The sequence below is a fragment of the Haliaeetus albicilla genome, chromosome 1, assembly GCF_947461875.1.
Source record: "Haliaeetus albicilla chromosome 1, bHalAlb1.1, whole genome shotgun sequence".
NCBI classification, from domain to species: Eukaryota; Metazoa; Chordata; class Aves; order Accipitriformes; family Accipitridae; genus Haliaeetus; species Haliaeetus albicilla.
This window is the reverse complement of record NC_091483.1, coordinates 12,724,428-12,739,634: the sequence shown is the minus strand read 5'-3', so window position 1 is coordinate 12,739,634 and position 15,207 is coordinate 12,724,428. Positions and strand designations below refer to the sequence as shown.

The following is a 15,207-nucleotide window of genomic DNA, read 5'->3' as shown; positions in this document are numbered from 1 at the left end:
TTAGTAGATGATGAATTGTCTAGGCCAGAGGTTATAGTAAAAATAGGTGGCATGAAAAGTTAGGAAATATTTCTGGCAGGAGGTGTAAAGGCTATTTGTAGGAGAAGGGGAAGATCAACTGAAAAAAAAAAAGAAAAGGGGGATATAGTAAAGGATTGTATTTGACCAATAATTTAAAATAATTTGGTTTGTTTGCATGTTGTGTTGTTATTCTAACTTAAGTCAGGGTCTGAAAGAAGGGTGCTTTGAGATAAAGAGCTAAGTTTCACTTTGAAGACATTGAAACAGAATACTCAAAAACCTCTTTGAAAATGGAAAATAGATACTTGACATTTCGTATTATTCCGCATCCTTTTTTAAGCTAAAACTGTCTAACAGAACTGAAGTTCATGTCTGTGACATAACATACACCAGTTATATATATACACAGTTTAAGTTCATCCAAGAGTTTCCATACTTTAGTTTTAGATACAAAGAAATGATTTTTTTTTTCTGTACTTAATGAACTGGATAAAATTAAAACCCAGTTATGCAGCTTTTGAAATTAGTAGGCCTAGACATACTTGCTTTCACACAAAGAGACATAATAAAAAGCAAAGAATTTTCATATTGTGAATGAGATTCAACCTGTTATGTTTAATTGAAATGTATTTCAATAGCATTGCCAACAAAATTTTCAAATAGTGCCAATTCAGTTTCATGTTATTATTAGTCATCATCACAAATTAATTTCATGTTTTCTGACAAATAATGATGGATATTCTTTTTTACATGTTCTTTAGAGTAAATACATAATTTCCAAGTAAGTGTGGAGGATTTAATGTGAAATATCAGGACTAAATAAATGGGTAAGACTGTGTTTGATTACTTTGTAAAATTCAGTGTTTTGTTGGTATTTTACCTTTTTATGTTTTTCTTGTTTTCTTTATTTTCAATTTATTGGCCTATTTGACTTCCCTTAGTACTTAGTAGTTTCTATTCAAACTTCTAGAGCATAAACTGAACATCATTATTTTTCCCTGAAGTATCATTCTTATAGCAAATATTGCATCTCACACTTCTATTGCTACACATACAATGCGTGTTAATGAAGTCAAAAAGCCTGACTAGCTACTTCCTTCCTGTGAGTTCATTTGTTTATTAATAAAAGTTGTAGGCTATCTGTTAATCAGTAGAAACCTCTGTGCAAAATATTATTAAGTAATATGAAGTATAAGTTGAAGAAGGGGGAGGCGGAAGAAGCTCCCAAGAGATCTCTCTCGTTCTGTGATTTGAATGTGATACGAGGGAAGCTCCTGACAACAAAGAAATACAACTATGCTGCCTTTATAAATCTAAATATTATGTATGAATTAGATGATCTTTGCTTACTTTACACATGTAATTTTGTTTGTTGTCTGTGTTTTAGAAATGAGCTTCTATTATGCTCTTTTATCAAAGTTATCAAAAAACATTATAGGAGAAAATGTAGTCTAAGCCTGATCTGGAAAATAAATTTGGAAAAGCATAGAAAGAGGAGTTACAGGCCAAACTAAAAGTTGGTGTTCCTATACCTCAAATTACCAGTACTGGAAATCCACATCATACATTCATAAAATTAAATTTTGTGACTCTACCATGTCTTTCCATTTGTTATTGATTTGTCTTATACCCAATAACTATGTAATATAGCTTGCCTATGAGGAAGCTTATAAAAGCAGCGTATGATCATGGCTTCTGCAATCGTTTAATGAAAAGAATAATTGAATAGTCTTCTTACATTGAGATAAATTCTTGGTAACTAATGATAACTTTATGGGTATTTTTGTAATTTAAATATTAATTTTAAATTTGAAATGTGCTTTTTATTGTTTAGTATGTAGGTCTTTTTAAAATGAAATAGCAAACTTTGAACATGTTTTCTTTGAATTCTAATGTTATTCCTATCTTACAAACAACATACTCATTTTACAGGATCCTGTTACTACTTTTGTTTTTTCCTCTTCCCTTTGCATCCCTCCATCCCCCCACCAGCTGCCCATAATTGTAAAAAAATAAAAAATCATAACGGAATAGGCAAATGGCCTTATATAAACTCCTTTGGAACAATTTTAAAATAAGGTCTTTTTCTGCTATTTTAATTTGGAAGTGAGCCTTTTTCCTTCTGAATTTAATTTCATAAACTCTCAGTCACACTAAAGGTTTGTCTTAATGGGTTTTTAAATACCATTGTCAGGATGCCCTGTGGCAATCTGGTTGTGATTCTTAATGGCATCCAGCTGGGCAGGAATGGTTGCATCAAGATGGCCACCAAAATCAAAGAATCTTTTTAGCTTGGAAGTAAAAATCCAGTATTAATTTTCTGAGTGACTCTCATCTGCATTCCATTTTCCTTTATGTAGGTTGTCGAAGGCTGTTTCCAGAAAAGCCATAGCCAAAGTAGGTGTGCTGACTTGGAGCTTGAGGACCTCAAAGAGATATGTATCATGGAAAAAAATGTCAGAGGGGAAAGAAAAAATTTTAAGTTCTCATTGAATTATAATTCCTATAAGAACAAAGAAAATTCTGCCCTTGGTTTATTCCTGATAAATTGACAAGTGCAAAAAAAAATAGTATTTTGAGGCATCTCTTACATTCCCTTCACTACTTCTGTCTTTGCCTGCTCTTAGTGACACCCTTGCTTCTATGTATAATAGGTCTTTCACCATGGTATTAGCAGATTGCTAGCATTACAATTCTATATCACAGCTTCTTTATGATTTAGGCACGAAAAGATTGGGAAGAGGCCATTTGAGCTCACACACGCTTCTATCAACTTTTCAAACAGCCTAGTGTGGTGAAAAGACAAAAGAAGAGTACAGTTATACTCCCTTTGAGGATATTCAGTTAAAAAAACATCCCTATCTACAGAAAGAGGATTATACAACCCACACTTTTTAATTGTGGAGAGATGAACAGTTTATTGGTTCATTAACTCAAATTAGTATTTTATCCCAGGATTTTCCAGATTTCTAAATTGAAATCGATTAAATATGGAATATGAACATGTCCCTATGTTCAGAACAGAAGGAAAGGAATTAGTGAGCATGCTGAATATTTTGTGAGAAGGCTTCCACGTCCATACTGGACCATAGATTTGACGATTGTTTATAAAACGTGATTAACAATATGAGGCAGAGAGACTGCTGTAACATGAGGTTAATCCTCATTTTCACTTTTAATGGGATTTGATAATTGATTATTGTTGTTTTGCTTTTATGATGGTACAGATGAGACTTTGATCAGCTCAGATGAGCAAATCATGATAAATATCATTGCTGTGTGTGCAGTTAAACTGTTTTTTATATTGGTAAAAGTGCAAATTTCATTTTTATCAAATGCACAGCTGCAAGCAATAGCCCTGTCCTATGATGCATGATAAAATAGTTGTTAAAAGCAAAGAGGTGATAAGTATCAGGAATCTCTCCCGTTACACAAATAAAAAGTCATATTCAGATTTAACATGGAACAATAGTGATATCCCTGAAAAATTATGCATGAGCATATTGTAAACCTATACACTTTTCTTTTTTTATTGAAATAACACTCATGGATAGCAGGTGTATGTGCATTTGGAGGTGCTATATAGAAACAAGTAATTTTTTTTACTAGATAATTCCTTAAAATGCAGCTGAAAGTGCAAGAAGACATCCTTTGGTAGTGCAAACTGGATTTTCTGTCACTTGGTACAGGTTGGGTTCCTGAAATAAAAGATTATAGGTCTGCTCAGCTATGGATAGCTTTAAGTACACATACTAACCTACTAACTTTTTTTTTTGGTCATTTCTTCTTCAGTATTGTTATTTTTTTCATTGCTGAGCTCCTTGTTAATGCGGTCCTAGTTTTACACATGCTGAAAATCCTTTGGGCTGTGATTTTAAAAGACACTTGCAGAATTAAACACCTGTTCTATGAAACAAACAAGGGGAAAAAGCACTCATTGTCACCTTGCTTCTTTAAAACTCCCACCTAATGACTGTAGAAAGAAAGATTTTGAAGGCTTTCCTTTTTGAATTTTCCCTAGCTATTAGACCATCAGATACATTTTTATTTCTCAACTTTTTTCAGATTTGTTGTAACCTTTAAGCATTGTCTTTTCCTACTTCTAGTATTTTCCTTTTTGTTGCTATTCCTAGATTTCATTTTGATTTTCATTTAAATTTAAATGCCATTCTTTCTTTCGATGCACCCAATAGTACTTTGATCATCAGTTACTGTGTCATCTTAAAACATCTCCGTTTATTTTTTCTGCTACTTTTTCAACACAGAAAGTAAAATTCCTTTCTCCTTTTCCATTTTGATTTTTTTTTCCTTTGAGTTCACAAGCTACAGTGAATAAACTGCTTTGACTTTCAAATGCCACACTCTCATTTTCTTGCCTTGCATATTCATTTGCTTGGGACAGCTTTGAGATCAGTACGTTCTGCTAAGGACCAAAGGCAAATTTGAACATATGGTAGCACTCCTAAACTATGCAGATAATTCACTAACCTACTGTTTCTACCAACAATCACTTGTATATCTCCTTTATTTCTATTATATGCACTTCTTAAGAAGCACCAGTTTCCAAATGTACCAATATCTGAAGCAATTTACATTAATTTCTCATGAGTACAAACATACAGTTCATTGTCCTGTATTGAAGTCTAGAGTAAATTTTTCTCCACATTTACCCAATATTTTAACATGAGCTAAAATACTTACAGCCTAAAAATGGAGAAAGCTATTGAGCAATCCCAAGCACAAATACAGGCTGGGCAGAAAATGGATTGAGAGCAGCCCTGCGGAGAAGGACTTGGGGATGTTGGTTGACAAGAATCTCAACATGACCCAGCAATGTGCACTTGCAGTCCAGAAAGCCAACCGTATCCTGGGCTGCATCAAAAGAAGTGTGGCCAGCAGGTCGAGTGAGGTGATTCTCTCCCTCTGCTCTGCTCTTGTGAGACCCCACCTGGAGTGCTGCGTTCAGCTCTGGGGCCCCCAACATAAGAAGGACATGGACCTGTAGGAGCAGGTCCAGAGGAGGGCCACAAAGATGATCAGAGGGCTGGAGCACCGCTCCTGTGAAGACAGGCTGAGAGAGTTGGGGTTGTTCAGCCTGGAGAAGAGAAGGGTCCAGGGAGACCTTAGAGCAGCCTTCCAGTACCTAAAGGGGGCCTACAGGAAAGATAGAGAGGGATGTTCAAGGTCAGGTTGGATGGGGCTTTGAGCAACCTGGTCTAGTGGAAGGTGTCCCTGCCCATGGCAGGGGGGTTGGAGCCAGATGATCTTTAAGGTCCCTTCCAACCCAAACCATTCCATAATTCTATGATTCTATGAATTATCATTAACTGTGTTTTTTACTCAGTGAGTCATCCAATCTGCAACAAGGGTATGCAGCTTGAACAACTAACAAGCTCCCCTGTAAAAATCAACACAGTATTGGGTTGAAGGTTTATCTTAAATAATCAGTGTTTTTTCTCTCTTCATGAAAAACCTAAATCATCTTAATTCAGCACAGAAAAGTTTATTGTTTGTTGAATTAAAAAAAAAGGAAAAGCACCTTTGTTTCACAGCAATTGTTTTTACAGTAAGATAGCTGTGACTTTATATAGGACTTCAAATATTTTCCATAAAACAAAAATGCGTTTTAATAATAGACCTCTGATCAAACACAGAATGTGATGTAGGAGACAAAAGACTATGATTTTTGAAGTGAAGAATAACAATACAAATCTCGCAATCAATAAAAAAAATTCTTGATTTGGAGAGTGAACAAATTTAATCTATGATAAACAGCTTAATAAGTAAAGAGAAAAAAATGACTTTTCTGAAAATACGTTTAGAATTTAAAATAATGGCATAGGTAAAAACTCACTGTATTCTCCATTGCTGGAGTATTAAAAAACCTACCATTGCATTAAGTGACATCCATTTCTTTTTTAGGTAGCATGCATACTAAATGCTGAGTAAATTAATGTTTATTATTTTACTTGCTACATCATATATGATTTTGTGCTTGTCATGGACACTGCCAGTAAAGAAAGTGTACAAAACACAATGGTCCTGCATATAAATAGCATACTACTCCAGCTGATAATGGCAAATAACATATTAATAAGCACACAGGTTCTGAGCATATGTATTAAAATGGATACCTTATAATTAAATTTAATTGGCATGCCATTTTCAGTGTTTAAAGTAGAGAATGACATTACAGAGTAAGATAAAGTACATAGGAAATGTACACTTTCTATAAATTATGTTCCCAAGACTGCGTTTCGGAAGAGGCATAGTGGAAAATAAAGATGAAGAGATCTTAGTCATGATGAATTATTCATATTGTAGCAACAGGACAATATTTATTCTCAGTAATGCATTTGTACCTCTGGAGAGCTGAAATGCATCAAAGTTGTTTATTGTTGATTTATGATCACAAAAAATAAGAAATATTCTATCGTCATAATTTTGGAAGTGATCAAAATTTCTTCCTAGAAGATGAAGGGAATGTTTGCGGTAAGGAATTCCACTGAAAAAGTAAAGCTTATGACAAAACAAAATACTAATCATGACCTACTTCTGGCTGGAGCTGTTAAAATTAAGTTTCTCTGTTCTGAATATAACTATACAGCTTGTTCTACTTCTCCGAGTAAGAAAAAACATACATTTTTGTTTGTTTTTTTAATTCTATGTAGACTAAAAATAAATAATGAAATGTTTTACCACTGGAATCTCTGTAAAATCTGGTATAATTTTATGAGATCAGGCCTGCTAAAGTCAGCACAGGTATACTCACTAAGGCTATTTATCACCAACAAGACGACCAAACTTCTTTGGAGTATTTCATAGGCAAGTAGTTTTTCAAAGCTGTTCGACACCTGTGAACCTCCACTGTAACCAACAGCAGATGCCGGTTAGGAGAAAGAAATAACTGTGTGGTTTGGGTTTTTTGAGCCGCTTTAATGTCTTTCAGGGTCACTGCTCTCTCTGGCTGCCTCCCTCGGCTGGTGACAGGACTGTTTTTGGAGGGTGGCCTTCGGAGGAGCAGCCTGCCGCTTGCACCAACCAAAGGTAGCGCTCCCTCCCTTTGCAGGAGTAGGCCGATTCCAGCCATCTGCAGTCCATACAGTCTGCTCGCTATCTTCCCTCATGAAATCTCCCTCCTTGACTGTCAGCTGCGCTGTCCTTGTGAAATGGCACATTTCACAGTTGGTGTTTTGGGTTTGTGTGGTGGGTTTTGGTAGTGGGGAGGGGCTGCAGGGCCGGCTCCTGTGAGAAGCTGCCAGAAGCTTCCCTGGCTCCAAGTCGGACCCACCTCTGGCCTAGGCCGGGCCCAGCAGCGACGGTGGCAGCACCTCTGGGAGAACACATTTAAGAAGGGGAACCTGCAGTGAGTGGTGGGATTGGAATGTGAGAGGAACCCCTCTGCAGACACCGAGGTCAGTGAAGAAAGAGGGGGAGGAGGGGATGCCCCTGCAGCCCCTGGTGAGACGGCAGGCTGTCCCCCCCCAGCCCACGGAGGGGAGCGGGGGAGCAGATGCCCACCTGCAGCCCGGGGAGAGAGGAGCCCACGCCGGAGCAGGGGGGTGGATGCCCCCAAGATGGCCGCCACTCCCTGGGGAAGCCCGCGCTGGAGCAGGCTGGGACTGAAGGACTGCAGCCCATGGAAAGGACCCACGCTGGAACAGTTCGTGGAGGACTGCAGCCTGTGGGAAGGACTCACGTTGGAGAAGTTTGTGGAGAACTGTCTCCTGTGGGAGGGACCCCACGCTGGAGCAGGGGAAGAGTGTGAGGAGTCCTGCCCCTTGAGGAGGAAGGAGCAGCAGAGACAACGTGTGAGGAACCGACCCTGTCCCCCTGCGCCGCTGCGGGGTAGGAGGTAAACAAAATCGGGAGTGGAGTTGAGCTGGGAAGGAGGGAGGGGTAGGGGGAAGATTTGGTTTTACTTCCCATTATCCTGTTTTGATTTAATTCGTAGTAAATCAAATTGATTTTTTTTTTTCCCCAAGTTGAGTTTGGGTTTTTTGCCCACGGCCATAATTGGTGAGTGATCCCTCCCTATCCTCGTGGCAAGCCATGAGCTTTTTGTTTTATTTTCTCCTCCCCATCACACCGTGGGGGAGGAGTGAGCGAGCGGCCTTGTGGTGCTTTGTTGCAGGCTGGGCTTAAACCACAACAGTTGGGTAAGCAATTTGCTTATAGCTCTAAATAAAGAGAGGTATCTAAGCACCAAGATTCGGGGCTTGTGCTTGATTTCTCCCTTCCACCCTGTCAAGATGTAGTAGATCAAATGTGTACAGACTCTCAATGCCCTAGAAAAGTGAAAGCTGTTAGCAAAAACGTTGAAGGAGAGAAATGTCTTTCACATACGTGAATAACTTGGCATGATTGACATAGCAAGGAGGACTGAATGGTTGTTGTCTATAAATACAAACAGGGTTGCTCACTGAGAAAGGAAAAGAACTAAATAAAATATTATAAAAAAGATTAATAATTATAGCCTGGTCATGAATAAAAATAACTAAATTAGAAGACCCTTAACGTCTTGCTAAAGCTTCCTAGCAAGTAAAAGCTGTCTTTCACGGGAAATACAGGAAACAAAAGTCAAATAAGAAGAGGCTTCTAAGACAGGGATCAATAATTTTATGAAGGCAGTTTTGCGACATGGAGGTCTGATGTGACAGAATAACTCAGGAAATCCATTTCTGTTCAACAAAGCCCATATTGGCTTTTTTTATTGGCTCTATAAAATATAGCTTGCTTTAAACAAAGAAATCAATAACAGTGGAGAACACTAATCAGTAATAAGGGAGTTTATCAGGTTAAGTATTGTGGGTTTATATGGGGTTACTATGGGCTAAAAATCAGATTTTTTTTCAAGGCAAGTTTTGAAAAGAAAATGACAGTAATTTAGAAAGGTATGAACAAGGTATTGGTTTCAAAATATCCTTATCTGATGCTCTGACTTTCTTCAATTTCAACTGAGGCTAATGAGCGCTATTATTATCATTGGGAAATATTAAAATTAAGATCTTGTATAACCATCATATGCATGAAAGTTTTGAATGATTTGAAGACTACTGAAATGCTTTGCTACAGCATTTATACATGCTTCAATTTCTCTGCTTTCCACGCTGCAAGGTTGAATGAGTTAACCTCCACCCTGGATTTAGCACTGAAGAAACAATTTTCCAAGGCAGTGTAAAATTTTAGAACTGGAAATAAGGATTTAGAGTTGGAAGGGAGCTTGGTATTTATGAAGTTTATAAACTAGGCCTTTGGCTCAGCAACACACACTCTCAAGACTTCAAGCACATAAATAGGCCTTTCTTCAAGGCAAGTGGACAAGACTTTGCAGCATCAGACTGTATCAAATACTACATAGTAATGACTAGAAAACAATGAAATTAGTACGTTGAAGGAAGGAGATTAAATCGATATGCATTTACTCGCTAGAAATCTGGCATGCAAAACCTTTCTTGTATTGTTTGGTACTTTTTTTTGTTCTGATCATCTTCTGAATTGACAATACCAAAGGAAGCTGTTAAAAAGCTTTAGCGATACTTGACTAGTGTGTGGATTGGAAGTTGTCAGTGGGATGTAAGCAGCAAAACCATTACCGAATTGGCATCAAAATAATGGAACAGAAAATGTTAAGTTTGAAAACTCTTTGAATTAATATAGTTTTCATAATTTAAAGAAAAATAGTGCTGACACCACCAAGAATTCTGAATTCCTAATTAAAAAGAAATCTCATTATTCCGCTTTATCTTTATCAAGCCCTAATTTCAGGAAAATTGCACTATAGCATGAAATCTTCATAGCCGTTTCAACATTAATGGAGAAGAATTTTTCTAATATATATAATATGTGGAAATCATATGCATTGACCATGTAATAGGAGAGCAAGTGAGATAATTTTTAAGGTGTTTAGCAGTCATAAAGTTAAAAAAGTCTGGGAAAAGAAGGGAAGGGACAGCCGCATCAAAATTCAATTAGAGTAAGTTTTCCCTCAGAACTTGAATGAAACACAATTGGTAGATTTTGGTGTGGTTTTTTTATTCAGACAATATCCAAGACATCACTGAACATGGGGCAAGAGAACAGAAAAAGATGAAGAGTAATTTAGTGCTGTACTCAAAGAAGGTTTTTAACGGACTAAAAGAATACTGAAAATTTTGTCAAAAATCCATAAATTGACTTAAGAGCAGAGACTGGAACTATTTTAACATATACCTTCACATAGACACACACAAAAATGATGTTGAAATGATAGAGGCATCCATTATACGAGCTTTTCCCTTATGCTTATGATAGCATTAAGGTCAGAATATTAATCAAAGAATGCTTAAATGCGCTGTCTTACTGATTAAATTAGATCAAGAAGAATGGCAGACATAAAAATACAATTGCAAGAAAGCAATCGATGTGTCCAAACCCACAGGCAAACCTGTAAAAAAAAAAAGTGAATCAACTTTACAAAAAAAAGCGATTAGAAAGAAAGATGGGAGGGGATGTATGCAGTGATGGCATATATTATCAAGAAATAAACATTGTTTCTTTGGATATCAGTGCCAAAAAATGTAAGTCAGTCATGTGGAATCATATCCTAAGGATATCTCAAACGAATTAAATGAAGGAAACAATGTGGTATAACTTCTGCATCTGAATGAGGCTGAAGGAAACAATGTGAATGTTCTTATATAGAAAATACAAAGAACAGCTTCACTAAAGAAGGGCATAAATAACTACACACACAGACGTACACACACACACCCAATTATGAAGCTTGTAAGTTCAGCTCTGGCCTAGTGTTATGTGTGTGTTCTGAAACTTTCTGAGCTTAGTGATCAGAAGGCTCTCAGATCTAAAATCTTGAAAGTTTTAACATCAGGAAAACATTTATGTGGTTCATGAAAAGAGTACGTGGTAGGTAAGTGTTTGTCACATGGACAAAAGACAACAAAAATCCCCTACTTTGAAATACATTATTCTTAGACAGGAGATGTTTGAAAATGAAAAAAAGAATTTAGAAACCCAAGAACTAATGATTTTTTCATAGGAAAACTAGCTTTTGTTTGAAAAATCACTCTTACCAAAGGAAATAATTCTCTATTTAGTCCAAATTAGCAGGGATGGAGTAAGCTTTGTGTTCTTCCACAGTCGAACTTCTGCAACATAGCATTGTTGCAATAGCATTGCTTTCAATTGCTATTGGTATTTTTGAGACTGCTGTCGTCTCACTGAGGTTGTCGTTTTTCTGTGCCCCTAGGAACTTGTGTACGCAGCGGAAATGTGTGTCAAAATGCTTTTGACTGGGGGCTCTAGAAAACATACATGATAAATCTCAATTATACTTGCTTTTTAATATATGGTTTGTTGTCTTTCTGTGCTGATAAATTTTAGTTTACTAAATAAGAAATATTATCAATGAGAATGGGAGTACCAGTTTTCCTTCACTTGGATTCTCAGAGTATCCCAACAAGTTGCAGAAAGTTTTGTCTAATGAGGTGGAGCAAAAATAAGGATTTCCTGAAAGGTGAATCTCAAGGAAAGCTGTGTAGGTAGGTAGTTTCCTGTGATTCTAAATCAGGTTCTGCAGTTTGGCTTTCCAAACCTATTTAAAGAATAACTAGCAATCACAGAAACCACATTATGCAAATAAGCTGTTTAATTTGAAATCCTAAACTAGGTGTTTTTCTAACAGTTGAAACAATATCAAAGTATTCCTTCGGTAAATCGGCAAAACATTTTCAGTTGTGTGAAATTTTATATTTACATTTTTGTCAGGTTCCTGATTGTTTCTCCATCTGTTTTCTGTGGTTTTACTGGATTTCCATGAAAAGTGAATAAAACTGTGAAAACCTGTGAAATATTATTTTTCCACGGTTGACATTTGGAGAATTTCAAATGGTAATGTGATTATCCAATAGATTCCACATTACTGTTGTCATATATGATTTCTCAGAGCCCCAGTCTGTTCTCAGACATCTTACCCTTGTTACCTGTAGCGTTTTGCAGAAATTAATCTTGTAGTGGAACATCCAACAGCCTATTTGAATGCCTAACTTAAAATGAGAGGCAGCTGTTCTAGGAAAAGCGAAATACATGAAACTTGATGTCTTCAGAGGACACAGAACATTTAGGGCATACATGAGTATTTATCAGGCTTGATTTTTGAGAAATACTTAGTAATTATTTTACATGACGGGACCTCTTTATATTTTGTATTTTTAAAACAACCAAGGTGATTTATTTATGTATTTAAGATGTGGTTGCCATTAAATCATAAAATTTAAGTTGCATGTTACAAGACAGTTTAGGATAAATTTGATTATCCTACCACAGACTCTTTAGGCATAGCACTTAGGCTAAAGACTACCTATAAAGCTCCAATGGGCATTTTCATGACCAAATGCTGCCTGTAGTGGCTGCTGAAGTTTGGGGAGGGAAGGGTCAGAGGACTAATGTCGAACCACCCAGTAGCAACAGGGTCATAGGTGGTAGGAGAAGAAGGAAGAGAAGCCTCAGAAAATGAAACCGCAAAATTTCAGTCACATATGAAAACACCATCAAGATTGGTCACACCGTTATGGAGAGTAATAATGGGGTACTGGAACAGGGATTCTGTGAAATAGCCCAGTATCACCTTGGAGATATATATGTAGACTGTGCAGTCAATTTTCTCCCAATCTAACTCCCTTAAAAGCAAAAAAGCCCAAATAAACAAGCACTGTCATTGATCTTGGTTAAGAATATTCATAATATAACAGGAGCTGTTGTCCTTAGAAACAACAAGCACTTAAAAGAGATTTGACATTTTAGGTAGTAGATGAAATTCATCTTTGCTATAAGGGGTTCAGTGTGCCTGTAACGTAAAAGTGGTATGCCTATTGATGCTGGTGATTGCATTTGGTATAGTGTAATCTGTAGATTACTGGAGGTGCTATTTCTTTCAATTGGCTTTGGTCTCTCTTCTTTGGAAATTGCTGTAACTTCATACACACTTAGTCTGAATGATCTGAATCCTACCATGGTTTCTGGAACTGTTACATTTGTTTAAAAGAATTTTTTCCCTCTTTGAAAATTTTCAGGTTTTGCTCTTTGCTGGGTCCCTTATGCATTTGAAAGGTCGCCGTCAAGCATCTGTTTTTTTCTATAAATGAAAATCTCTGATGCAAAAAAAAATAACAATATTCTTTCACGTTGCCTAAAAAAAGTGCAATGTGAGAAACAAAATATAAAACATGCCCCATCTGAATGTTTTTCAGTGTTTAAACCCATAAATACATTTTCATAAATACTTGACTAAAATGGCACGTGAGTATTGCTGTCATTTTGGAAACATGTAACATTCTGAAAAGCAATAAAGGAAGTTTGTATTTACCCAGAGAAGGAATTCCCCCCTCCTCTTTCCATTTGCTTATTTTGCATAAGAAAATGAGCTTTAATAGGGGAGCATTTGATAGAAATAAATTAGTGTCATTTTATTTGACACTTTTCTTAGTTTTTTCTATCTGAAGTAAAGAAAGAAAATAGAAAAGCAAATTATGATGCTCTCTCATATTGTGTGAAACTCCTCTGCCACTGTAAAATCACAACAGAAGAACGTTACTGCAATAATCTGTGTTATTTAAAGCAGCTCATTAGCACCTTTGTAAATTGCAACATTGCCAGTGTTGTAACTTTGCATCCAGAAGAGCTATTGTAGGAAAAAAACCACGTCCCTTGTGCAATTAAGAATTGAAATGTTCTCTGAATAGTTTGAACTGAATCCTACATTGTACAACTTATATTTTTAATTTGAAATAATGAGTTAGCAGTGATAGGGATTTATACCGCTTACAAGGGATTTGTCATCTGAATAAACTGAAGGTTATAAGGTTTTTGAAGGCAAATAATGAAAGTTCATGTGGGCAGCTCTGTGAGAATAAGAGTCAGTGGTCTGTGAGTGAGTCTTACACTTCAGCAAAGTACCTTTTTTTTTGCTCATACAATCTACACTATCACTGTACCCAGACTACTGTCAAATTAAATAAACAGGAGGTTTTAATTTCAGAATTATGATCTTTCTTTCAAAGTACACTTACTGGGTTTTTTTCACACTGCCATGAATTGAAAACAAAGAAGTTGCACACAAAATTTGAAAAATATCCAACTATGTAATTCTTAGGACATTCACTTCTGTACATTATAACTTAACTTATGCTGACATATTTTTATCAAATAGATTATTTTTACTAAAACATCTTTTCTAGGATTAAAAAAGGAGAGACGGCCTGGATCCTTTAGTAAGTAATTTTATATGCTGTATATAGTTGGAATTAAATATTGTCTTGCAGCTCGAGAGATCTCCATCAAGAAACATTTGATTAGCCAGTTATTGCACAAAACCAAACAAAACATAGTCTGTACAATCTTACTGCACAAATTAAATCACAAAGGATGGCCATTAACCAGTTGAAAAAGATAGCATTTTGTATACCAAACTTCTGTTCTTTGCAGCAGAGTTTCTCTGAAAAGCCATGTAAGGCAAACTTTTTGTATTATTTTTTTTCCCCTCCCATTCCTAAACGCCTCTTAGCCCTGTAGATTATCTCAAGTAAATTTTTGTTAGATAATTCTTTATGGCAGAGATTATATGTTTGTACTGTACTTAGTATAATAGAATCCTACTCTTAATGGAGTCAAGATGTTGGTTGTTGTCAAGATGGAAAGATAACAATGTAGTTTTAATATCACTTCACATATACAGTGAGAATTTACACTGTCTCTGAATTAACAGGCACAGGTGCTAGAAACTGAAAGGATGCACCATAGAATAAGCTGGTTTATATTTTTACTTCTCACACACCTCACTACCTGTTACTTAGTGGTTGTTCTCAGAGCAGATTGTGCAAAACGGACCTTTGCCTCGGCTAAGTACAGTGGTCTTGAATAAGTTTTGTAATATGCTTTTGGGGTACATTTGTGGTATTTGTCTGTATTTTTACTGGTTATAGCAGTAATTTTAAGTTTACATACAAAAAAAAATGGAAAAAATCCCAGGCTATCCTATCACATTCTCAGAATCTTCTCTGAAATTAAAAGGGAATGAAATGAGGACTGAACTGCAAAGAGAAATCTTAACGCTGTTCATGGTACTGTGTGTTATAGAATTTGTGGGTTTTTTAGTGTAAGCAGCTCAGGCAAAGAAAAACAGTCTATGTG

General features: G+C 36.3%; 1 long non-coding RNA gene across 1 annotated transcript in view; it reads left to right on the top strand.

Moving 5' to 3' along the window:
• Positions 1–1,494, top strand: part of LOC138684667 (uncharacterized) — a 29,860-nt gene extending 28,366 nt beyond the window's left edge. The window contains exon 4 of the long non-coding RNA XR_011323908.1: positions 783–1,494. This is a non-coding gene — a long non-coding RNA (uncharacterized lncRNA). The remainder of the gene's footprint in view (positions 1–782) is intronic.
• The last annotated feature ends 13,713 nt before the right edge of the window (positions 1,495–15,207 follow it).